At 41.4% G+C, this 25,891-nt stretch overlaps 2 long non-coding RNA genes and 1 pseudogene across 2 annotated transcripts; 1 reads left to right on the top strand and 2 right to left on the bottom strand.

Moving 5' to 3' along the window:
- The first annotated feature begins 3,099 nt into the window (after positions 1-3,099).
- On the top strand, positions 3,100-4,653 carry LOC118989233 (uncharacterized). The gene is made up of 3 exons (XR_005066964.1): positions 3,100-3,138; positions 3,753-3,867; positions 4,385-4,653. It is a non-coding gene; the product is annotated as an uncharacterized LOC118989233 (long non-coding RNA).
- A 1,803-nt stretch (positions 4,654-6,456) lies between these two features.
- Positions 6,457-25,047, bottom strand: LOC118989232 (uncharacterized). Its single transcript, XR_005066963.1, has 3 exons — positions 24,956-25,047; positions 13,970-13,975; positions 6,457-6,467 (listed from the first exon to the last, which is right to left on the bottom strand). It is a non-coding gene; the product is annotated as an uncharacterized LOC118989232 (long non-coding RNA).
- LOC118989231 (transmembrane protein 258-like) lies at positions 16,806-17,077 on the bottom strand (annotated as a pseudogene).
- Positions 25,048-25,891: the final 844 nt, after the last annotated feature.

Genomic DNA, 25,891 nt, shown 5'->3' with positions numbered 1-25,891 from the left:
TTTTTATACAACTTTTACACTGCCTAATATTATATTGACTATTGGTTCATTTAAAGATTTCATTTATTTATTTTTAGACAGAAGAAAGGGAGGAGAAAGAGAGGGAGAGAAACATCAATGTGTGGTTGCCTCTCACGTGGCCCCCACTGGGGATCTGGCCTGCAACCCAGGCATGTGCCCTGACTGGGAATCGAACCGGCGACCCCTTGGTTCGCAGCCCGCGCTCAATCCACTGAGCTATACCAGCCAGGGCAAGTTCATGGTCTTTCTTTCCTCAGAAAGAACTTCCCTTTTTTCAGTGCTCTATCTCTTAGTGCCCAGAACAGTGCCTGGTGAAGAAAATGTGCACAGTACATATTTGTTGAGTGGATGAAGGAGATGATAAGCCATGAATGACATGAGTTTTACCTTTGGTGTCTAGGAGTGAATATGCTGTCATTCTTAAGCTTAAGAGGAAGTTTACGTTAGAATAAGCAGGAAATTAGTGAATTCTGGCTTAAGTGCATTGAGTTTGATGAATTTGAGAGTTTGGGGAGAAATAAAAGCAACCTTGCCAACAAAGAGCCAACTGTACTGTTAAAACACAAAACCCAACTGAGTAAATTTTAAAGGTCTTGATAGCTTTATTCAGCAGTTCATGAATTGGGTAGCATCTGATCTGGTAGATAGAAAGAAGCTCTGAAGAGTTGTACAAGGTGAGAGATTTTTATAGACCAATGTGAGCAGGAAGAAGGAAGTTATATTTGGCATTTCTGATTGGTTAAACCGGGTATTTTTTTTTTCCTTATATGAAGCAAAAGAAAGTCTTAAAGCTGAGTCAGGAAACTTGTGCTGAGCAGGCAAGTGACAATAGTGTTACTGGCACTGTGTTTCTTGGGTTCCCCAAAATAGAAATGGAGAGGAAGCCACAGAGAAATTTCCAGACACATTTTTTTAAGCTTATGCTTGAGCACTAGGGAGGCAGCACAGAGAAAAGAAGGTCCTGTGACCCGGCTCGGGGGCTGGCTCTGCTGGCTGCTTTCCTGAGCTGGGGGCGAAGTGAGGGACTTATTGAAAAAGGCAGGCTTTTGAGAGAGACACGCTTGTAGAATTTCCTATGTCAGTCTTTCCTATTCCTATGTCAGAATTTCCTATGTCACTTCCTTTTATGGGGGCAAGATGGCAGACTGCTCAGGATGGAAGGTTGTGTGATGGTCAAACCTTAATCAACTGGGTATGTGGAGTCGGTGACTTTAACATTGGAAGTTAGAAGGGAGATAAAATCAGCTACCTCTGCATTTGGAGCAAGTAGCAAAAGAGTGGTGACATTTTGCTGAACACCTGGTCTTCACTTGGCTTCCTGACCACCTGGTATTTTCTATTCCTGGACCCAAGTCCCTGTGCTGTCTCAACGGAGTGACGTAAGTCTTCCTTTTCCGGGAGAGCTGGGCATAGACATTGAGTTAAGTTTTGGTTTGCGGATATGGGGCTTAGCGTGAGGACTGCATCTTGGACCCAATCTGGTTACTTTAATAGTACTAATATAAAAGAAAGAGGGAAACAATTACTGAGTGAGCCTGATCAGATTTATACACATGTAAGCTAACAGGAAAGTGACTGCAAAGTCTGGTAAAAATTTCACACCATTTTATACAGTTAAGCAGACAAAAAATGAAAATGCCTCTTATCTCCTCAGGAGAAAATGGATGTGCCGTGATTATTGCCTCTCTACCTTCGGAGAGATTTCTGAACTGATTTCAAGGGTAGGTGTTTACAGTTCCAAAGATCACACAGTCCTGGGCTTTCATTATATCATCCGAAGACGGGGCCTCTTATCTCTCCTCCCCAAGGAGAAGAGAGTGTGGTAGCAGCTGCTTCCCCCCTAAAAAATTTTTTTAGCTTGTTACCCGTATAAAGAATAAAAGTGGAATTGTTCTATAAGATGTTGAGTACATGGGACTGGAACTCTGGAGATGAAGTTGGGATTTCTTCTTATCTGATGCTATGTTAATGTTGGAGTCACAGTGACAGAATCTGCCCCTACCCCCAATTACTATTTCTAACGTCACTTGAAAGGCCCCCCACATCCTTTTATTAGGTTCTCTCCTATTTGAGTCTCCAAGATTGCAGTTATCATTGTTCCATTGGTTTGTTTTTCTAAGTATGAAAAATCTTTGCTTCGTTTTCTTGTTTTCTCTGATAGATGGAATCACTCAGCCCCTTGGGCAGGAAGGAAGGAGAAGAGAACTGTTTTCCAGATGGAAAGGAAACCGGCCCCCCTCCTCTCTTGGGCAGATTAAACGAGTTGCTGGAGTCTTCCCTGCCCTGGAGGAAAAGGAAATCTATTTTGCATGCTGAAAATGTAAGCTCTTCCTGAGAGCTATTAAGAAAAGAAATAACAGGAGCTTTTTATCTTGAGAACAAAGAAAGAGTGAGCAATCCCCTGTAGGATGTAGAGGTGAGAGAAGAACTAGAAGGAAGTAGAGGAAAAGGAAGAAGGAAGTAATGGGCACAGCCAGAGAGGGATGTGCCAAGGAAAACAACACTATAAGGACATGTTTGTCCCTCCCAGCTCCATCCAGGGCTACAACTGAGTCTTTTCTGGGAAATAAACTTCTTGTTCTCAACACCTAGACCGCAGGAACTAGCAAAGGGGCACGGAACAGGCCTCCCCAGAGATGTGTCACTGTGGCAAGGGAATTATTTCGAGCTGAAGGCAGTCAGGGCCCTGTGGGTTCGCAAGAAACTTTTACCTGTCCCTTAAACAATTTAAATGTGGGTACTTGTCTACAATGAGTCATTACTTCTTCTCCTCTTCTTTTTCTTCTTCTTTTTTCTTCCTGGAAAGAGCTGTAGTGATTGTTCTGATTATAAAAATCGCATATGCTTATTGTGGACAATTTGAACAGAGTAGACCATTTTTTTAAAAGTAAAAGTTAAGTGAAATCTCATGACAAAATAACTTTCTACCAGAAAGGGAACCTGGCCCTGAGCAGGGCTGCCCAGCACCGGCCAGTAGGGTGTGGGTTCTTGGCTTCACGCAGGAAAGATTTCACAATGCGAGTCCAGGTGATTCTTAGAGGATGTTTATAAAGTCTGGGACAGAGAAACAAGGAAGGACCTAGGACAGAAGGGGAACTAGTACAGGAGAGGGACAAGGTGCGGACATGAGCCTGGGCTGGGCTGCTTTGGCTCACTAAGAAGTCAGAGAAAAGGGGACCTCGGGGAGAGGGTTAGGGGTTAACCCCAGCACTGCCGCTGTCCACTGTTCCCTGCTTTCAGGCATCCTGGGGTCCCTTAGACTTTAGCAGATGCCTGCCTGTGGGGGGAGGAAAGGGGAGAAGGGAAAGGCACGGGGGTGCTCCCAGGAGGGAAAAAATGTGCTGGGACCTTTGTTTTTTAAGGTTTTTAAAGGCTGGGAGTTTAGGGAAAGTCTTAGGGGTGGATCTCAATAGAATATTCATCTGCTTTACGCTGACACGCCAAAATGAGATTTATTCTCTCAACTTCATCTCTCCTTGGGTATGGATGGCACACACAGCACTAAGTGGATTTCTGCTCTCTCTCTCCTTCAGTAGAGTGATTTACCCTATTTATTCTCTAGTTGGGGAGAAGTGTAAACCATTTACTCCTAAGTGTCCTTGGTTACAGAAGATAGGATTTTGTGATTTGCTGGCTGGCTATAAAATGCTTGGCAATTTAACTGTCTATCTCAGTTTTTTTTTATTTTTATTCCACTTGTCCTGGCTGACTCGCCTGTCTTGTGTCTATAGGTTGGAGCAAACTTCTAACTGCCTGAGGACCCGACAGTGGGCTTGCTGGACATTCAGATGCTGTTCGATTGCTTTTCTGAACATTGGAAAGAGATCACAATTATAGAAGCCACAGGTTAACAAAACATTTTCTTCTAACAGTTTGTTTCTTGGGAGATTTTGATAGAGGCTTAATGGGATACCTGGTGAGAAGGACTTTTTTTCTGGCTAGAGAATGGGACCCAGTCCAAACACTAGGAGCCCATACAGTCTATTTTGTAGTGCTGAACTTGGGAGAACCGTAGTGATGTCATGTCTGGAGCCTAGAAATAGTCACTCTGAAGTGTCACATATAAGTGATTTAAACTGTGTAACTTGGTAGCAAGTGTGACACAGCATCACTCTGTCATTTATATGTTAAAGAAATCTACTGTAATACCTAGAGAAGATTCTACTCATATAGAGGTGCCCAACGTCAGTCAAAGGGCCGTTCCCACTATTCTTAGAAAATGACCTCAACACTAGGCTGCCATTCTGCCTGTGATTTTTTGGTTTACTTTTAGTTATAATGGTAGGGTAACTCAAGACTTAAAGATGCTAGCCTTAGTTGATAGGCATCAGTAACTAATGCTTGTGGAAAACTGTTATTCCAGGGACTGGAATGCGTAACCTACGTGACTCCAGGAGGTCCACAAGCAATTCAGCCTTTGCGCCCCAGGGGGTCTGCAAGTGACGGTATCTGAGCCAGCGCATTCCAGGGAGGGAACATCCTTGACTCCGGTAAAGAATTGTTGACCAGCAGATAAAGAAATACCAGGAAAATCTTATCTGATTAACCTTTTCCCAAACCCTTCCCTACCTTTTTTTCTCATAAAAAGGTTGGCTTGAGATGACATGATAAGATGATTTTTAGGGTATACAACCTGCCATTTTCTGGGATCGCTGGCATCTGAATAAAGCGCTCAAAGATTCGAGCCTTGTCTCTCCCTATTGGTTCTATCTGATTTTCTTTTCTCCTCTTCCTTTTCTCAGTGGTGGCCTTCTTTTGGCACTTTGCCAAGGAGAGGGGGTTATGGCGTCATCTGACTTTCTAGCATTTTTGTCTTTTTTTTAATAGAGAAGTAGAGCAAGAAGCCATGAAGACCCTTAGCAAATATAGGTTACAGGAGTAGGCTTCATCTTCTGTACTACCCCTGTGTTACATTAATCATAAATAAGGCAAACTGAACTGAATGTGGTCTTAACTGGCACAAGTGATTTATCCATCTTGTAGGTGGATTTTCTGTGACAAATGCCTGTCTCTCCTTTTCTTCTTACCTACCTAGCATGGGGCTTGTATGTTCTTAGGGACTGCATATTTATTCTACTACTAGTCTTAACATAAGATAATTAGGAAGGGCCCTGGTTGATGTGGCTCAGTGGATTGAGAACCCAGAGGTCGCCGGTTCAATTCCCAGTCCGGGCACATGCGTGGGGTACAGACCAGGTTCCCAGTAGGGGAGATGTGAGAGGGAACCACACATTGGTGTTTCTCTCCCTCTTTCTTCCTCCCTTCCCTTCTCTCTAAAAATAAATAAATAAAAACTTTAAAATATGATTTAGAGACGATGAGAATAATAACTTACCTAATTGGTGTTATTATAAGCTGGCTGGTATTGTGGCCCAAATACTGGTTCTCTTGGTAGGATGCAGGCTGTGAGTTCTTTAAGAAGCTCTATTTGGACCCTGACATGGAAAATACACTATCTGGCTGTACAATTGCGATGCTCTCCACTCAGCAACTACCCACGGGGTTAGAATCAAGGTCTCCTACTGCTGATGTCCCCTCACTCAGGCAGGCATCTCTGGAACAGGCTACTTAGAAGATCACTCAGGGCCCGGTTATCATTCTTTGCTGTCTATTTAAGCTAAGGGAAACAGACTTAAACTGGCAATACAAGGTGGTGTGTATGTAGGCAGCCCCTCTATTACCTTCTGTGCTCCAGTACAAAAGGAGGCGCCAGTTTCCAGCTGATGGATGCTCCCAGATTATAGGGCACACATCTCAGTCTCTCCCAAGAACCTTACCTTTTCTACACCAATGACTTCCCCAGGATGCACCCAAGAGTTTCTGCAGTTTACTAGGCACTCAGGAGGACAGGGAAATGGCCCTTCCCTCTTCCCGTAGGTACCCTTGACCCTCCCAAATAATCTTGTTCAAGACCTCTGCTGGCCTGCAGTTGGGATGAGTAGCCCTCCCCTCTCTGGCTGGAGGTGCAGAAAGAGACCCTAGAAAGCTACCCATGCTGGCAGTTTGTGTGACAGAACTTGGAGCTGTCACCTGGTTCGTCTTCAGAAAGGGGTTTGTACTTCTGCAATAATGCTCTTATTGTCCCGGTCCCTGGTTGGCATGTAAATTCAAAGACAAACAGATCAGAGGAAAGTACACGTTGAGCCTGGTGTGTTTCCAGCAGCAGGTGGACATCATCGTTGTTGGTGTGTTTTGTGGGCACCTTTTAGAAAAAAGAATCGAATCAATTTTGAAACATAACAATATATATTAAAATAAAAAAATAAAATTTCTCTTTTAACCATGCTACCTTTACATAACTAGTTGCCTTTGGTTTCTGTTTTCTATTTGCTTATTTATTTTCACTTTATTTATTTATTTATTTATTTTAAAGATTGTATTTATTTATCCTTAGAGGGGAAGGGAAGGAGAGAAATATCAATGTATGGTTGCTTCTTGTGAGTCCCCTGCTGGTAACTGGCCTGCAACCCAGGCATGTGCCCTGACTGGGAATCGAACCGCGATCGTGTGATTCACAGGCCCGCACTCAATCCACTGAGCTACACCAGCCAGGGCTATTTTCACTTTAAAGTTCAGAAAGATAGCTCTTGAGAGGGGAAATTGCGTACAGTTTTATTTATTTTTATTTTTTATTCATTTTTTTTTTAGAGAGAGGGCAAAGGAGAGAAACATCAATGTGTGGTTGCCTCTTGTACACCCCCTGCTGGGGACCTGGCCCACAACCCAGGCAGGTGCCCTGACTCGGAATCAAACTGCTTCCCAGTCTGGCACTCAGCCTGCTGAGCTACACCAACCCAGGGTGCATGAGGTTTTAAGTCAAACAAATCTGGATTTAAATTTTGTTCTTCTACTCGCTTATTAAGCTAACCCTAGTTCTTGCAGCCTCTCATTTGTTGTTTGGAGACCATAATGTTCATTTTTAAAAATGTTTGTAGGGATAAAAGATAAGGCCAGGGGCTTAGAATAGCATCTGGGAAACAAAGAGCAATTATTGTCCTTACAAACAGAGACAGAGCTTTTACATAGCTGAAATACATTGTAGGCTAAATTTTGAGTTCTAATTTTCTTTATCTATCTAAACTCATTTCACAATGTTTTCTATGTATTCTGCAGTAATCATATTTTTACTTCAATGACTATAAACTCTTCTAAGATATTGCTATTTCACATTTTAGAAGTATTTAGATATTCCCCTACAGTTTCAACTTATGTGCTATAAAAAACAGCTTTATACAGATAGCTTTTTTCCCCCTCTTATTTTAAATGACTGGGATAAAACTCCAGTTGCAGAATCACCAAAGTGGGTCAGAGTGCATGAATATTTTTATGGCTCTTGATATGTCATCTTTCTGGAATATAGGGCACTGTCAAAATTATTTGTTCTTCCCAGAAGACAGATCTGTTGGCCAGGCATTGTCTGGCTCCATTGTACGTTTAGCAAGAACAACTGTCAAGGACAGAAAGCACCACTGTGTCACAATGGCTTCAGTCTGTGTCTGAGGGCAGGTTGGCCTTCAAGGGTTGACCTTCAAGGAATCAGACTCTATCTACCACGTGGGGCGGAGCATGCATTGAGCAGATTCAAACACGACATCTCTGTGGTGGGGGCTCTGGAGAATGCCATATGTCGCCCCTGGGCAGCTAGAGTGAAACGACAAAGGGGAAGAGGTATGAGATGGGAGTGGAGATGCGAGCAGGAGCCAGATCATGCTGGTTCCACATGTACTACGGACTGAATTGTGTCCTTCCACCCCTCACCGCACACAGAATAATTCGTCTGTTGAAGCCCTAACCCTCAGTAGGACTGAATTTGGAGGCTGGGTCCTAACAAAGCAAATGAGGTTCAATCAAGTCATTAGGGTGAGGCCCTAATCCAACAGAACTAGTGGTCTTGCATCTCTATTGCGGACGTCAGAGTCACAAAGCTCACTGCTTGCTTTTCTTTCTACCCAGCATTCCCTGGTGTCTGGTGCTTTAGAACTGGCACCTAGATTTCTTTTTTTTAAAGATTTTATTTATTTATTTTTAAAGAGAGGGGAGAAGAGGGAGAAGCAGAGGGAGAGAAACATCAATGTGTGGTTGCTTCTCGTGCACCCCATACTGGGGACCTGGCCTGCAACCCAAGCATGTGCCCTGACTGGGATTGAACAGGTGATCCTTTGGTTCCCAGGTCGGCACTCAATCCGCTGAGCTATACCAGCCAGGGCTGACACCTAGATTTCTGACCTGATGCCAGTATCTCATCTCTCCCAGGCCTCCCAATTGCATCTAGCCAATAGAATTAGAGCAGGTTCCGAAATGGGCCATGCCCTTTCTTACCCCACTAACTTGCCACGAGTGCTCCTTTCGCCTGAAATACCTTCTTCCTTCCTAAATCAACCCACGCTGACTCTTTAATTCCATTTATCTCTTGCAGGAAGACTTTTTCCGTCTCCCTGGTAACATTAGGCACTCCTTCCTCTGTGTTCCCATGTGATATATTACTCACAGGGAGATTTTCACAAGCTTACATATCTACTCTTATACTTTCCCCTCTGACTCAATAGTTCCTTTGAGGAAAGGACTATGGGCTATTTGTCTCTGGACCCCAGAGTCGAGCGTGGTATCTGGCACAGAGAGGATACTAAAGGAAAGATTACTGGTTCAGTTAATGTATCTTAACTGCGGATGCAAACCATTATGTAATCTAAACAGCTAGCAAACTGGAGTCTGTTTAGACAGAAAACAGGTTGCAATCACAAGACCAGGCAAAACCCTATTCAAAGAGTTGTGAGTAGGGCCATTCTGAGCTATATTCAGTCTAGTGGAGGCATCAGCCTGGATCTGCTGAAATGCTGGCCAGATGGGCTACAAAAAGAAACACTGAATAGTTGCTGCATAACTGAGAGGCCCACTTGGATAAACTGAGTGTCAGCCTTCACTTTTCCTTTCCCCGGGGAGCGTATGGAATGGTAATGCCTGGCCCCCCAGGGTCCCCTAGGAAGCCTTGTCAAAATTTTCAGCATTAGAAGTCACCTTGTTTTTTAAAGGAACCTTCTTTCACCTGTGAAGGTAGAGAATATTTTTCCCACTTTGGAAAAAAACAGGTGGCATAAATGGGCACAAAATATAAATGTATTAATGTATAAATGTATAAAGAATAGTTAGAAAGCAGAGTCCTATGTAACTGCACCCAAGTTGTAGGGAGCCGTTCTGCATGGTGTGGGAATGTAGCCCACCCCCCACTCAGAAAGGCCAGTGGGGAATGAGGTCTGGCACACAGGAGCCATGCCCACAGATCAGTTCTCCCGTGGGAGATCAGGCCTGCATTGTACCTAGGCTACTTTGTGACTTGCTCTTGCTAAAACTCCCTCACCCTGAGTTGAGGCACCAAATGCTTACTGCATATCTTTAAAGTAACTTCCTGAAGTCTGTGGTAATTCTCCCAAGGACAAGTGTAACCAGACCAATTACTCTTATCATTCCCTTGCATTTGCAACATTTTTTCCTTGTTAATCTGTAGAAAGTAATCAGTAACATCCTTTCCTTTGTTATCTGTAAAAAGTAATTACCTAAAGCAAACCTAAGTATAATGAATGAGAACCTTCTTTGATGTACGCTATTAGAAAGCCAATAAAAGCTTGTCAAGGCAAAGGTCAAGGCACTCTCTGCTCAAAAGAGTGGCTAAAGCACTCTCCCCTTGAGAAAGTGGCCATGCCATCCCTTTTTCTCCACAGGACTCGGTAGTCCATGTGAATTCGTGTCATCTCATCTATAATGCCACGGACACTGCAGGCCACTGTCTGCATCACCAAGTCAAGAAAGACAACATTGCCTGTACCCCCTACCTTCCGAGGGCCCTTTTCTGTTCACACCAGCCTCTCAACCCCTCCTCAAAAGTGGTTTCTATCATGACTAATGACAATCATTTCCTTACTTTATTTATCATGTTGCCACCTATGTACCTGCATTAATTCCCTAGGGCTGCTGTAACACATTACCGCAGAATGTGTTACATTGGGGGGCTTGAATCAATACAAATTTGTTCTTTTTGGGTACTGTAAATTACAAGTTCAACACCAATCTTCCTGAGCTAAAACCAAGGTGTCTCAGGGCTGTGTTTATTTCTAGAGGCTCTTGGGAAAAACCCACTTCCTTGCTTTTTCCAGCTCCTAGAGGCAGCTCACATTCCCTGGCTGTGGGTCGCTACCTCTACCTTCAGAAAAAGCAGTGTAGCAGCTCTCTGTCTCTCCTTCCATTGTCACATGTCCGCTCTGACTCCTAAAGTCTAGGAGTCAGACTCCTTCTCTACATCAGAGAACGCTGATGGTTGCATTGAGTCCATCTGGATAATCCAGGACAAACTCCCCCATCTCAAGGTCTTTATTTATTTTTTAAAAGATTTTATTTATTTTTAGAGAGAGGGGAAGGGAAGGAGAAAGAGAGGGAGAGAAACACCAATGTGTGGTTGTCTCTGGCTCACCCCCAACTGGGGACATGGCCAGCAACCCAGGCATGTGCCCTGACTGGGAATCAAACCGGCAAACCTTTGGTTCATAGTCTTAATCTACTGAGCTATACCAGCCAGGTCAGGGTCTTTAACCTCAATAACATCTGCAGATTCCTTTGTCCTGTAAAGTAACACATTCACAAGATCTGGGATTAGAATGCGCACATTTTGGGGGCCCATTATTATGTCTACCACAGTAACCATACCAACAATCCGTGGCTGACTGCTGTTTCTGTACTCTACAGAAATGGAAATAGTCTCTTGTAGTCCACTGGGCCTTGCTTCTTTTGCTCAGTGTGATGTGTGTAAAATTCACCCACATTCCTTATCGCTGAAACTTTCAATGCATGAATACACAATTGATAGACTTTGGGGCCATTTCCAGTTTGGTGGCTGTCAGGAACTCTACGATTATGAGCATTGCTATTCGTGTATACTTGTACACATATGCACATGTTTCTGCAGGGAATATATGCAAGAGTGAAATTGCTGAGTCAAAAGTTATGTGCAGCCCTGTCTGGTGTAGCTCAGTGGATTGAGCATGGGCCTGCGAACCAGAGGATCGCGGTTTGATTCCCAGTCAGGGCACATGCCTGGGTTGCAGGCCGGTTCCCTGCAGGCCAACTCCCAGCAGGGGATGCACGAAAGGCAACCATACATTGATGTTTTTCTCCCTCTCTCCTTCCCCTCTAAAGATAAATAAATAAATAAAATCTTTTAAAAAGAAGTTATGTGCATCTTCCACTTGACTAGGTCATGCAAAACTGTTTTCCAAAGTGGTTATTTAAATTTACACTCCCATCAATAATGTATGAAAGTTTGACCACTCCAAGGTCTTATTCAATATGTTATTGGAAGATTTTCAATTTTTGTCAGTCTAGCGGGTACACAATAGGATCACCTTGTGATTTTAATTTGCATTATTTCTGATTAATGCAAATTAAAATCACATATTTTCATATGTTCATTGGTCACTCATATTTCTTCTCCATAAAAAAAAAACTGTCCAAATATTCAACCCATTTTTAAACAGGGTTTTTTTCCTTATTAATTTGCATGAGGCTATTATATCTTCTACACACAATTTCTCTGTTAGTTATGTCTTCAAATACTTTATCCAGTGCCATGTCTACTTTTTACTATTTTATAATGTTTTTATGAACAGAAGGTCTTTATTTTAATGTAGCTTCACTTATCAATTTTAACATCTATGGTTATTGTTTCTTGTTGAAGAAAACTTCCCAAGCACTGAGCTCATAAAGGTTAGCTTTTGTATTACCTTCTAAAAGCTTTCTAGTTTTGCTTGCCATGCTTGGGTCGATAATCCATCTACAGTTAAATTCTGATACAGTGCCGGGTAGGAGTTCACTTTTATTTTATTTTCGATGGATATTCAATTGATCCAGTACTATTTATTAAACAGACCGATGCGGCACTGTCAACATGGGTGCAGAAATCTGTTGCTGGGCTTTCAAGTCCAGTGGTACCAAGCTAAAGAGGTTCATTTGTCTGCGTGCATCCAAGCCCAGTGAGACATGAATAGGAGTTTGCAGCAAAGAAAGTTAGGGTTTGTTCAGGGAACTGGTGCCAAGCCCAAAGGCGCAGGCGAGCTAGCGCTCTGTAACCTGGCTCCCTGATGGCCTCTGAATGGTAGGTCATATAGGAGGAATCACTGGCCATGGTAGCTAAGGGAGATGGGGCCGTGGCAGGGAGTGGCTGACCACTACATCAGGTCCTGCCTGATGCCAGCCAGGGAGTCATCCTGCCTGGTTTCAGGGTGACGACATGGTAGGTGGGGCTGTTCCACCTTTATGGGGCTGGGGCTAAAACATAACTGAGGTCCAAATGTTATCACTAGTTTGGCCAAAACTATGTTCTCATTGTTGACAGATGGGAAGTTTTATTTTGGGGACAGTTTGATGCTAACCAGGACCTAATACATATCCTAAGGGCTTAATGATAATGGAGTGGACGTGCAGTCTCTGCAAGTGCGAAAGCACCTGGTCAAAAGGAGGCAGGTGTGCCATGCGCAGTGTTATTAGACTAGACAAGGCCGGCTTGAATGAAGGAGAAAATTTTATTAAACAAATGAAGTTCTTGTAGGGTGACACCATCTTAGTGTTTAAGTTCTCTGCCTTTGCAAAAGTACCACGCTATCATAATGACCATAGTTTGTTGTTTTTTTTTAATATTTTTTAGAAAGAGGGGAGGGTAAGAAGAAATTGAAGGAGATGTAAGAGAAATATCATTGTCCATGCCCTGACTGGGGATTGAACCCACAACCTAGGCATGTGCTCTGACTGGGAATTGAACTAGTGACCTTTCACTTTATAGAGTGATGCCCAACTAACTGAGCCAACTGGTCAGGGCCATAATGACCCTAAGTTTTACAGTAAGTAATGATATCTAATGACAATAAGACTCCATTTTATTCCTTTTCCAGATAGATTTAGCTGTTCTTGGCCCTTCCATATTTACAATCAAATTGTCAACATATGCAAGCATAGCATTGATTCTGTAGATCAATTAGGAAAAAATAGACATTTTTATAATATTAAGTATTTTATCTCATAAACATGACACATCTCATCATACAAATAGGTGTTTGTAATGATTCTTAATAAAATTTTATAATCCCCCCAATGAAGTTCCTGCACACCTCTCATTAAATTTATTCCTAGGTTCATGATATTTTTTAATGCTTTAATATTAAAAGTATCTTTTTTCAAATTTTGTTTTCTGACTTTTGCTATTACTAATTTTTAAATTTTTATTTATTTTTAGACAGAGGGGAAGGGAGGGAGAAAGAGAGGAAGAGAAATATCAATGTGTTGTTGCCTCTCACTTGCCCACTACCAGGGACCTGGCCCACAGTCCAGGCATGCACCCTGGCTGGGAATTGAACCAATGCCCTTTGGTTTGCAGGCTGGCACTCAATCCACTGAGCCACACCAGCCAGGGATTACTAATTTTTGATTACTGATTTTGTACACAGCAATATTGATAAATCCTGTTATCAGTCCCAATAATTTTTCTGTAGATTTTAAAACCATCCATATATACAATTAGATTATCTCCAAATCATAATAATATTCTGTCTTCTCCTATCCTTAGACAATTTGGCTTCTTTTCCCCCCATTTCACTGGCCAGGATGGTTACTATTTAATAAAAGTACTGATAGTATGTTTCTTTGTTTTGTCATGATTTCAAAGGGAAAACTTCCTTTTTTTAAAAGCATATTTTATTAATTTTGCTATTATAGTTGCCCCATTTTTTCCTTCCCTTTATCCCCCTCCACCCTGCACCTCCCCTCCCTCCAGCATTCCCCTCCTTAGTTCATGTCCAGGTGTTGTACATGTAAGTTCTTTGGCTTATCCATTTCCTATACTATTTTTAACCTCCCCCTGTTTATTCTGTGCCTACCAATTATGCTTCTTATTCCCTATACTTTTTCCCACATTTCTCTCCCCCCCACCCCCACTGATAACCCTCCATGTGATCTCCATTTCTGTGATTCTGTTCCTGTTCTACTTGTTTGCTTAGTTTTTTTTTTTGGGGGGGGGGTTAGGTTTAGTTGTTGATGGCTGTGAGTTTGTTGTCATTTTACGGTTCATAGTTTTAATCTTCTTTTTCTTAGATAAGTCCATTTAACACTTCTTATAATAAGGGCTTGGTGATGATGAACTCTTTTAGTTTTACCTTATCTGGGAAGCACTTTATCTGCTCTTCCATTCTAAATGATTGCTTTGCTGGTAGAGTAATCTTTACCAGCAAAGGTAAAGATTACCAAAGGTAAAGATTACCTTGTAGGCCCTTACCTTTCATGACTTTGAATACTTCTTTCCAGCCCCTTCTTGCCTGCAATGTATCTTTTGAGAAGTCAGCTGATAGTCTTATGAGAATTCCTTTGTAGGTAACTGTCTCCTTTTGTCTTGCTGCTTTTAAGATTCTTTCCTAAAAAAAAAAATTCCTTACTTATCTTTAATCTTGGGTTAGTTCATTGTGATGTGCCTTGGCATGTTCCTCCTTGGATCCAACTTCTTTGGGACTCTCTGAGCTTCCTGGACTTCCTAGGAATCTATTTCATTTGCCAGATTGAGGAAGGTTTCCTTCATTATTTTTTCAAATAAATTTTCAATTTCTTGCTGTTCCTCTTCTCCTTCTGGCACTCCTATGATTTGGATGTTGGAACATTTAAAGTTGTCTCAGATGTTCCTAAACCTCTCCTCATTTTTTTGAATTCTTGTTTCTTTATTCTGTTCTGGTTGAATGTTGATTTCTTCCTTCCATTCCAAATCATTGATTTGAGTCTCAGTTTCCTTCCCTTCACTGTTGGTTCCCTGTATATTTTGCTTTATTTCACTTTTTTTCTGATTTTATTTATTTATTTTTAGAGAGAGGGGTAGGGAAGGAGAAAGAGAGGGAGAGAAACATCAATGTGTCATTTCCTCTCATGTACCTCCTGATGAGGACCTGGCCTGCAACCCAGGCATGTGCCCTGACTGGGAACTGAACCATTAACCCTCTGGTTTGCAGGCCGGCACTTAGTCCACTGAGCCACATTACCCAGGGCTTCATTTCACTTTATATAGCCTTCACTGGTTCCTTTATTTTGCAGCCATACTCAGTCATTTCTGTGAGCATTCTGATTACTAGTGTTTTGAACTCTACACCTGATAGGTTGGCTATCTCCTCTTTCTTAGTTATTTTTCTGGAGTTTTGATATATTCTCTCATTTGGGACATTTTTTTTTTTTTTTGTCTCAGCACATCTGATACGTTGTAAGGGGTAGAATCTTAGATATTCACCAGGACAGGGCAACACACACCACTATGTTGTGGTGCTGTCTGTGGGGGAGGGGTCCAAGAGGGAATAATGCTGTTTGCTTAGCTCTCACCTTGCTTTCAGTCACTTCCTTCACTACCCAAAAGTGATTTGCATCCTTCCGGTGCTGATTGCTGGGACATTCTAGGACCCCATGGGCTCTTCCAACAAACTCTCCTGTGAGACTGGCAGTTTCTCCCACTGCCGAAATCTCCACAGGTTTTTATAGCCAGAGGTTTTGAAGGTTTCTTTCCAGGCACTGGGTTGCACAGTCTGCCTTGCTCTCCAGTTGTTTCTCCTGGTTTATCCACACACAAATGTGGGACTGCCTGGTCCTCCAGCCGCCACCTTGCTGCCTGTCCTCTTCACCCTGGCTGGCCTATCTCTGCTTCTTTTACCGGTATGGATGAATGTTTCTTATTTAACTCCTTGGTTGTCTGACTTCCATATAGTTTGATTTTTTGGCAGTTCTGGTTGGTGTTTGTTTTTAAATTGGTTGCTATCCTTCTTTTCACTGTGGAAGAAGTGAAGCATATCTACCTACTCCTCCATCTTGGCCAGAAGTCAGGAAAACTTTTTATATTTAATTACTAAATATATTTTATAGGTTTTTTTATAGATATATATTTTTTCATAATAAAAAAAATTCTAGTCTGGTAAAAGCAATAGCATAAGCGACCACAGCTTTTTTCCTCCAGGACTGCAGTCCTACCCACTCCAATGGCTTTGCCAGTGACTTCACTTCTTCTGTATCCAGACATGCCTGCTAGGGTTTCAAATTCTGCAGTATGACCCCAGTTTATTGTCACCTTCTTCAGGATGACCCCAACTTATTGTCACCTTCTGTAGGATGACCCCAAATTATTGTCACCTCAATAAGTTGAGTGACAAGGGGTTGGGGCAAGGAAAGTGACTTTTTTGGAGAGCCAGCCAACCGAAGGTGGTGGACCAAATGACCGTATTGAAAAAGTACAGAATTCAGGCATCTGTTATGTCTGAGGAAAGGGGGAAACAGGACGGGTTTGAGGGGAGGTCGTGAACGATGACTGCAGACACCTGGACACAAGCAAGGGTCTAAGGAGAATGGTGATACGTCTTTGCTTTTGGTGAACAAACTCCTGTTGCTGTGGTCCCAGTCACAATGCGCCTACAAATCTTTTGATGAACAATCAGTATTTTTGTACATATTTTCATTATCTCCTTGGGGAGATAGTTTAGAGCAGAGAGGTTGTTTCGGTAATTCTTAGGCTACAGGTTAGAGTCCTTTAATAACTAAAATGTCTGTGTGTAACATCAAGCAGAAGTTGGTAACCGACATGGACTCTGAACAAGATGGAGTCCGAAAGACTGACTATTGCATCCTATTATACACAGAGGAAAAGTAAAATTATACACCAGACTCTTGCTAAAAATAGCAAGACAGCTTTTTGTTCACACATCTGCCTTTATTTTGAGAAGCAGGTGGGACACTTACAGCAAGAGAAGGACCCCAAAGCCCATGACAAGTGAGGCCACCAAGGAGATGAGGAGTTTTTTGTAGATGTATTTGGTGGATGTGACCTCACATGAAGAACCAGGCAGGTGGATGTGACCTCAAATGAAGAACCAACTAGGTGGATGTGACCTCAAATGAAGAACCAGGCAGCAAAGAACATGCCAATGGCCAACACTACCATGATTAGATGGGGGAAGACAGCCAGGTTCACCGGGCTGGTTCATCAGCTCATTGCCCTAAGCATCATTTTGCCAGGCACAGAGTAAATCTCCACTCTGCCACCCAGCGAGGCAGATTTTATTCAAGCTCCTGTAGAAGGGGAAAGAGACTTTGTTCTAAAACTGAGCTCAACTCACAGTAAAGCAAAGACAGATGGGGATTGATAGCCAACAAGCAAATGGAAGGGGCCAGTGAATGGAAAAATACGAAGAGGAACTTGATTAGACGTCAAGGATTGGGGGAATTCTTGCTAAACTGGCCTAACAGGATTCCTGCTAAAGGCAGGCCAAAAACTTACATGCAAAGAATGAGGAATGAAGAATCTGATCAGATATCCAGGGTACGGGGATTCTCAGTGAAGTGACTAAGCAGGATCCTTACTAAAAGGGGTCTCGGCAGGCCAAGGTGGAGGCCTAGTTGAGCAGAAGACTCACGGCCTTCAGGCTCACGGCCTTGACTCACGTGTTTAACTGGGCTTCAACCACACAGCCTTTGCTCCTTCAAGTCTGAGAAGTGTGTTTGCTTCCTGCTGCTGCTAATCTGAGTTGGCTCGTCAGCTTTTGTTTGGTTTCTCAATATCGTTATCGCTCGTGTAATCAATTTCATCAGTTTCTTGCATTAAGTTCCTTCTACTTTGTTGTTTTTATTGTTCTTATTAATGAAGTATAACATAGATACAGAAAAGCACAAAGAAATCCTAAGTGTAAATCTTAAGCTTGATGGATTTTCCCAAAGTGAAAACCCACCTAATGAAGTCATCGTCCAGATCAAGAATTACAACCTAAGCAACATCCCAGAAACCCCTTGCCTGTCTTCTCACAGTCAAAACTCTGCCAAGGTTATCTTTCTGGGGTCATAAATGAGCTTTGCACGGTTTGTATTTTTATACAACTAGAAAAAAAAAATTTTATGTCTTTCTTCTTGGCCCAACATTATACCTGTAACATTTATCATTGTCCTGTCTATTTGCAGTTTATGCATTCTAGTTGCTGTATAGTGTAGCACTGTGTGGATATACCACCTATCCATTCTATCGCTCATGAATATTTGAGTAGATTTCAGATTTGGGCTTGAATGGTGTTGCTATGAACATCCTTGTATGTTGCACTTGTGAATGTAGTAGACGTGTCTCTTGGCTATAGGTGTAGGTGTAGAAAGAGAGAGGGAGAGAGAGATATGAATGCAAATGCTGAAACATAGATGTGCTTATGTGTGGTTCAGCATACACTGCCAGTGATACCAAAGTGGTTCTAACAATTTACAATCCTGTCAAAAGTAACAAAAGTTCCAGCTGCTCCCCATCCTCCCTAATACTTGATCTTGCCTCCACTTTTCACTGTCACCATTCTCATGGGTAGGGAGTACCACCACATTATGCTTTAAACTTGCATTTCTCTCATAAATAATGAGGTTGACCACCTACTTATAGTATCTCATTTCAAATGCTTATCTCATTTCAGTTTTAAGTACAATTACGGTTCCTTTTTCTTGTTTGACTAATAAACCTAAAATGAACCCTGGCTGGCATAGCTCAGTGGATTGAGCACGGGCCTGCGAACCACATGATCGCAGTTCGATTCCCAGTCAGGGCACATGCCTGGGTTGCAGGCCAGTTCCCAGCAGGGGACTCATGAGAGGCAACCATACATTGATACTTCTCTCCTTCTCTCCTTCCCTTCCCCTCTAAAGATAAATAAATAAAATCTTTAAAAATACAATAAAATAAACCTAAAATGAGAAATAACAAACTTAATGTTTCTTCCCCCCCTCGTCTATTCTTTACTTTTTTTAAAAAATATTTTATTTATTTATCTTTAGAGGGGAAGGGAAGGAGAGAGGGAGAGAAACATCAATGTATGGTTGCCTTTCGTGCGTCCCCTGCTAGGAGTTGTCCTGCAGGGAACTGGCCTGCAACCCAGGCATGTGCCCTGACTGGGAATCGAACCTCGATCGTCTGGTTCGCAGGTCCGTGCTCAATCCACTGAGCTACACCAGCCAGGCTATTCTTTACTTTTGATATTGGTCAATTTTATCTTTCTTGGCATATCTGATATTTTAAATGTTGGTAATTTTAATTTTTTATTTGTCAGCCTTAAATTATATGCATTGACTCCCAGGTAATATAAGTAAGTTAATCACCAAACTTATTCTGCCTCAGAATTTGTATCCTCTTTTTCCCCCCTAATTTTTGGGAGTTATATTGTTTTCAGAGTGTATATTATTTACATTCTTATCTATAACTGTAGTGCTCATATTCTTCCCATTTCAGTTCTGGAGCTGAACGTGTTTAATGTTTCTTGCCATCCCATTTGTTATAGTTTCCTCAGCTGCATTTCAGATGGTTATAATTCATCCTCTGGAAGTTTCCTTTTTCTTTTTAAATTTTTATGTATTGTCTTCAGAGAGAGGGAGAGAAAGACATTGATTTGTTGTTCCACTTATTTATGCATTCTTTGGTTGATTCATTTTTTTAAAGATATTATTTATTTTTAGGCCCTGGCTGGCGTAGCTCAGTGGATTGAGCGCGGGCCTGCAAACCAGACGATCGCGGTTCGATTCCCAGTCAGGGCACATGCCTGGGTTGCAGGCCGGTTCCTTGCAGGCTAACTACCAGCAGGGGATGCACAAAAAGGCAACCATACATTGATGTTTCTCTCCCTCTCTCCTTCCCCTCTAAAGATAAATAAATAAAATTTTAAAAAAAGATATTATTTATTTTTAGAGAGAGGGGAAGAGAGAAACAGAGGGAGAGAAACATCAATGGTTTGCCTTCTCACATGCCCAAAGCAGGGACCTGGTTGGCAACCCAGGCATGCATCCTGACCAGGAATCAAACTGGTGACCTTTCACTTTGTGGGACAATGCCCAACCCCGTGGGCCACAGCAGTCAGGGCCATTGGTTAAGTCTTGTATGTGCCCTGACCAGGGATTGAACCTACAATGCTGATGTATTTGGACGACGACATTGACCAACTGAACTACCTGGCCAAAGCTGAAAGTTTTCTTAAGTTTAACAGGGAGAATATTTCTTGAGTCATCCATGATAAAGCATCTTCTTCTTTCATACTTGAAAGACAACATAATTGGATTCAAAATCTTCGATGTATATGCTTTCTTTCCTTCTACCTACGCCTCCATCTTGGCGGAAGTGATGTACACGCTTTCTTTCTGTGTTATCTTGAAAAGAACTTCTTGTGTTGAATACTGACATCCACAGATCACTTTCCCCTGGTCCCTCAGAGACGCACTGCTCCCCCCCAGATACGCTGGTTCTGTGATCCTTCCTGTAGTTTCCCCTGTGCTGCTCTCTAACCAACCTGGTTTCAAGGAGGCTTCTGCCACCAGCTCTACTCATTCCATTCCTTGACTCTTGGCTGAAAATGAGGGATGTGGTTATTTGCACTTCAGACTGAGCTTCTCACCACTGGGACAGTATTATTGCTGGAAGCATTCTGAGGTCGGGCACCACTTGGGTTCTTTTGAAGTTCATTCTGCTTCTCCACTTGCCTTTCTCCCCTGAGGCTTCTGCCAAACTCAGCTGGCTCTTAAGACTTTGCATGTATTTTGGATTATGTAGATGAAATGTGTCTCGTAGTTTCATTACAAATGAAATAGTCGTGGTTTCTTTTATTCTCCTATTACTTTTGTATTCTTTTCAGGTGTAAAAGGGCAAGCCATGTTCACACTAAAAAGCTCAGAAATATATTTTGAAGAAAATTGAAGGTAAGGCTTCAAAATGAAGGAGTGAGAAAAAGAGAATCTTAAGCTTCATCTTTCTCACAACACATTAGGGAACCTAGTAACGTGTTCTATGGGAAGATGAGATTAATATTTCCAATAAAAAGTCAATGTGAGATTTTTGGTGTCCTTGATGGTAGCTTTTGTGAAAAGATTATTTCAGGGGTCACTGTCACATTCAAATCCAGTACTTATTTTATTAATATTACAAATTTAAAATGTAGTTTTTTCTTAGATAAGTTAAATTTATAAATTTCATTATGCCGATTATAAATGCACAAATTTCAGCAATTACTTTTAGATTTTTAGGCATTTAATACTGTAATTATTTTAACTGTTTGTACATTCAAAATATTCCATTTTCTTTTTAAGTGTTTCAATTAAACAAGCTTCCCTAGACACTTCTATAATTTATAAACCCAACATCATAAATTGTTATATATTTGGAATGTAAATCCTAAGTTATATTAAATATACCAAGAAATTGCTCAACCACACGTTTTAAATTGTGTTCCCAAGGCTGTTATGCCAAATTGCTCTCTAAAATGTCAAGTAAGTTATTAAAACACGGCATATGTTACTGAACTAAAGTGGTTCATATGCCTGCGTGCATTAAAGCGCAATAAAACGTGAACAGGAGTTTGCAGCAAAGAAAGTAAAGGTTTATTTAAGGAATTGGCACCGAGCCTGAAGACACAGGTGTTACTAGTCTAAGACCTGGCTCCCCTATGGCCTCTTAGGGACTAGGTTACGTAGGGGAAGCCATCAGTCACGGGGACTGAGAGAGCTGGGGTCATGGGCTCTACCGCTCACATGGAGCTAAGCTAGGGAGTAGTTGATCATTGTATCAGGTCCTGATGTCCAGCAGGGCGTCATTCCACCTGACCTCATGAGTGTGTGGTCAGTAGGGTAGATCTGTTTTCATGGGCCTAGGGCCAGAACCCAGCTGAGGTCAAGATGTTATCTTTAGTTTGAGCAAAGCTCTGTTCGCTTGGTCAACAGATCTGACGCCTTCCCTTAAGACAGTCTGACGCTGACCAGGACCTGATGGCCTAAGGGTGTAATGATTACAGGAGCAGATGCGTAGTTTGTGTAGAGGTGGAGGGGCGGGGTTGAAAGAAGGCAAGTGAGTCATGGTGTTGTTAGACTCCACAAAACTAGCTTGAATTAAGGAGAAAATGATATTACACAAATGAAGTTCCTGTGCAGCTATGCATATACACAGATCATTCCCAAACTTAAAATTATCAATTGCATCAATTCAATGTACTGCATCCTCACTGTCATTAATTCTAGATTTTCATGGGGTATGCATGAAGGAGATATACTTGGTATTACCATTATGGCTGGCTGAGACCATATATCAACTAGACATTTAATGGGAGCATGAGATAATTAAGGAAAATTAACTATGGACTAGATATTAAGTCATATTTAGAAGTTACTAAATTTTAGGTGTAAATATTATGGTGGTTAAATAGCAAATGCCCTCTTTAAAAAAATTTTTTTTAGATTTTTATTTATCTTTAGAGAGAGGAGGAGGGAGGAAGAGGGAAAGGGAGAGAAACATTAAATGCTTCTCTTGACGGCCTTTCACATGGCCCCAACTGGGGATCTGGACCTGTGACCTGCAACCCAAGCTTGTTGCCTGACTGGGAATCGAACCAGTGATCTTTCAGTTCACAAGCCAGCATTCAATCCACTGAGCCACACCAGCCAGGCAAATGCCCTCTTTTTGAGATTCCTAATGAAATATGAGGGTGAAAAGATTTGATGTCTCTATTTTACTATAAAATACTTTTCAAAATTAAGAAAATATGTCAAGAAATTAACAACTATTCAATCTGTAATGAATATATGGGCACTTGTTATAGCTGATAATAGAACTTTAAGTGTCTATTACTCATATTTTGCAGAACTAAACAATCTTAGAAAACCAAACCATTCTTTAATTTGGCCTAAATTTATTAACAGCTTATGGGGAAAAAAATCCCCAAATCCACATTTTTAAATATTATTTTATTCCTACTTTCTTTTCCTCTTAGCTCAATGAAGCAAGCCATTTCTAAGTTAGTGACAGGTGGGTAAGTTAATAGCCACTGATAACTCAATAAGGCTTTTTTGATACCCTTAACTAATAACTGAGGAAAATAATGCCTTCAGTAAGTAGACAATAAATCCACTTGCAAGTCAGAAGATTGCCAATTATTTGCTTAACAAAATTAGGGGATTTAATTGAGTTGCCAGCTAACTCATCGAAAACAATTTTCAATGAAGATAACCATCAAAAATAGCTCAGAAAACATCCAAAAAATTAGCATTGCTATAGCAAAACTTCTTGCAACAAAATCAAGAATGAAAAAAGAAGAAATGGAAAAAAACTCCTCCCATTTTCATCTATATATTTATGTATTCATATTTTTCTTAATGCTTATTTCTATAATAATTAAAATTAGCACTAGTACTGATGCTGAACCCTCACTCATTCCGGCAATAAGTAGCAGTTCAGACAGATAAATAAAGGAATTGGGGAAGAAGCGTCATTCATCTTCCTGAGAGATGCCTTCCTATCAATTTTTAGCTTTTTAGATTTGATAAGTATTTATCAAAATGTAAAATATTTATGTTACTTTGATTAATTGTGGATATAGTTGTTGTACTGATAACCCAATAAAGAAATTTCTTAACAGGCCCTGGCTTGTGTGGCTCAGTGGATTGAATGCCAGCCTGCGAACCAAAGGGTCGCCAGTTTGATTCCCAGTCAGGGCACATGCCTGGGTTATGGGCCAGGTCTCCAGTTGGGGGCGCTGAGAAGCAACCACACATTGATGTTTCTTTCCCTTGCTTTCTCTCTTCCTTCCCCTCTCTCTAAAAATAAATAAATACAATCTTTAAAAAATGTCCTTAAAAGTAAGAGCCAAATTGTCAGAAATTTTTGAAAATATATTTATGTATGTATATACACATACAGATGTTCCTCAGCCTATATCCAATAAACTCATAAGTTGAAAATATTTTCAGTCAAGAAGGCACCTACATTTTTAGAACAGCAATGCACTTATTTCTAAATCTTTAGTCCTTTCATTTTCCAACTGCGTGGAGAATAAATATTGTTAGAAGAAAGCAAGAACCAGACATGTTTATCTTTCTTAATTTAGAGGAATGTTTTTTATGTTTAATCTGTAAGAACTGGTTTCTGATGCTTCATTTCAAGTAACTCCAAAGGCAAGTTTTCTTAACAACTCCAACCAGTAAGTTATTGAGAGAGGACTCCTAACTCTTTCGAATAAGGGCGAATATGATGTCAACCTTATAGATTTTCATTTTAATTAGAAATACACAGAAGCAAATGGAAGACAAGGGTACAGGAAAAAGAGGAAGACAAGAAGGAGGAAGAAAAGAAGTAAGAAAAATGGAGGGAGGAAATATGTGTGGCAGATTATTTACAAAATAACTGAAGTAAGCCCTCGGTCCCCTGCTTTCGCTCTTCTTTGCAATACACTTTTGGGGCTCCTTCCATTGGGGGTTAGAGCCTATAGTATCTCCAGCTCATGAACCTAGGCTTGGCCATGCTGTGTGTCTTAGTCAATAGGCCGTGATGAGTGTGATACACACAGAGACTTAAAAAGAGCTTGTGCATTGGGGCTTGCCCTCCTTGCAGCTCTTTGGAATCCCGAGTTTACCATGTGAAAAAGCCCGGAGGAGACTGTTGGAAAATGGAATCTACATAGGGCAGAGAAGACTCAAATTTCTTATTTATTTTTAATGATGGTATTCATTTCCTATAATAGAAGGTGATGAGCTTAGTAATCGAAGCAGAGGGAGCAAAGGTGTGAGAGAGCCCAAAGGCAAGAAAGAGGTTGGTCCCTTGGGGTACGTCACTGCTGGAGCACAGTGAACAGGGGGGTGAGGGGTATAAAATGGGGAAGCGATGGGTAATAAAATTATGTATATCAAAATCAATGAGTCAGTGATATCAATGCTGTATTGATATCACATATTGATCACCTATCACTACCAGATATTTTATATGTATGTAAAAATATATATGTGTGTATATATATATATATATATATATATATAATAACAATATGACATTACGTAGCTCTGGCCACATATCTCATTTAGAGTATTGTCCAAATACACCAATGTTGCAGGTCCAATCCACGGTCATGGCATATACAAGAAGCAGCTAATAAATGCATAAATAAGTGAACAACAAATAGATGTTTTTCTCTCTCTCCTTTCTCCTTCCTCTCTCTCTCTTTAGAATCAGTCAATAAAAAAATTAATTAAATGCAAAAAAAGTCTCAAGAGGCTGGAGTTTCTAGGTTTGAAAGCTAGAACTAATACCGAATGTGGTTTGGGCATTCACAGTAGCCCATGCCATGAATTGGGTAAGAAAACCCTCGAAAGCACAGATTTCTAAAGCACCTAATTCTCTCAGCTTTATAGGCCTTGGACAAATGCCTATAATTTTCTAAGCTTCCACAAATAAGGAAGAGAATCTAAAGTTCCAGTAGAAAATGAAGACACAAGGAAATATTTCTACTTATGGATATAAAAGACTATCCCATATTGAATTTAAATGCTTGAAAAGTAGGTAATTGTGGCAAAATGTATTTCCCCCACACGGTCACAACATTCTCTCCCATTCGTGGGGCCCACCTACAACATAACCTTGATGTTCTTTCCATCATGAACTTGCATCTGCTTTTCTGTTTTCCCTTCCCCTTCCCCTGGGCAGAGTTGGGACTTATTTGGATCGTTTGTAATATTCCACATAGAAGTCAGTGGGAGGGACACGGGCTTACTTTCAAGGCTAGACTAGAAAAGGGGTTGTGGCCTTTGCTCTACTCATGGGAATACTTGCCCTGGAAGCCTGCTGCTGCCCTGGGAGCGGCCCAACTGCCCCGAGGCCCAACTCATGCGGACAGATGGCACAGTGACACCCCGAGACAGCAGGAACTGGGAGATTTGCTCTGCCAGCTCCCACCGGCTCCACACCCTGCTGCTCCCTCGTAAGGAACCCCAAACCAGACTCACCCCGTGGAGCCCTCCTGTCTTCCTCACCCACAAAAACCATGTGTGTGTTAAAGCCAAA

This window comes from Sturnira hondurensis, unplaced genomic scaffold (assembly GCF_014824575.4).
Source record: "Sturnira hondurensis isolate 20B ecotype Veracruz unplaced genomic scaffold, ASM1482457v3 Scaffold0006437, whole genome shotgun sequence".
Lineage (NCBI taxonomy): Eukaryota > Metazoa > Chordata > Mammalia > Chiroptera > Phyllostomidae > Sturnira > Sturnira hondurensis.
This window is presented reverse-complemented; position numbering and strand designations above follow the sequence as displayed.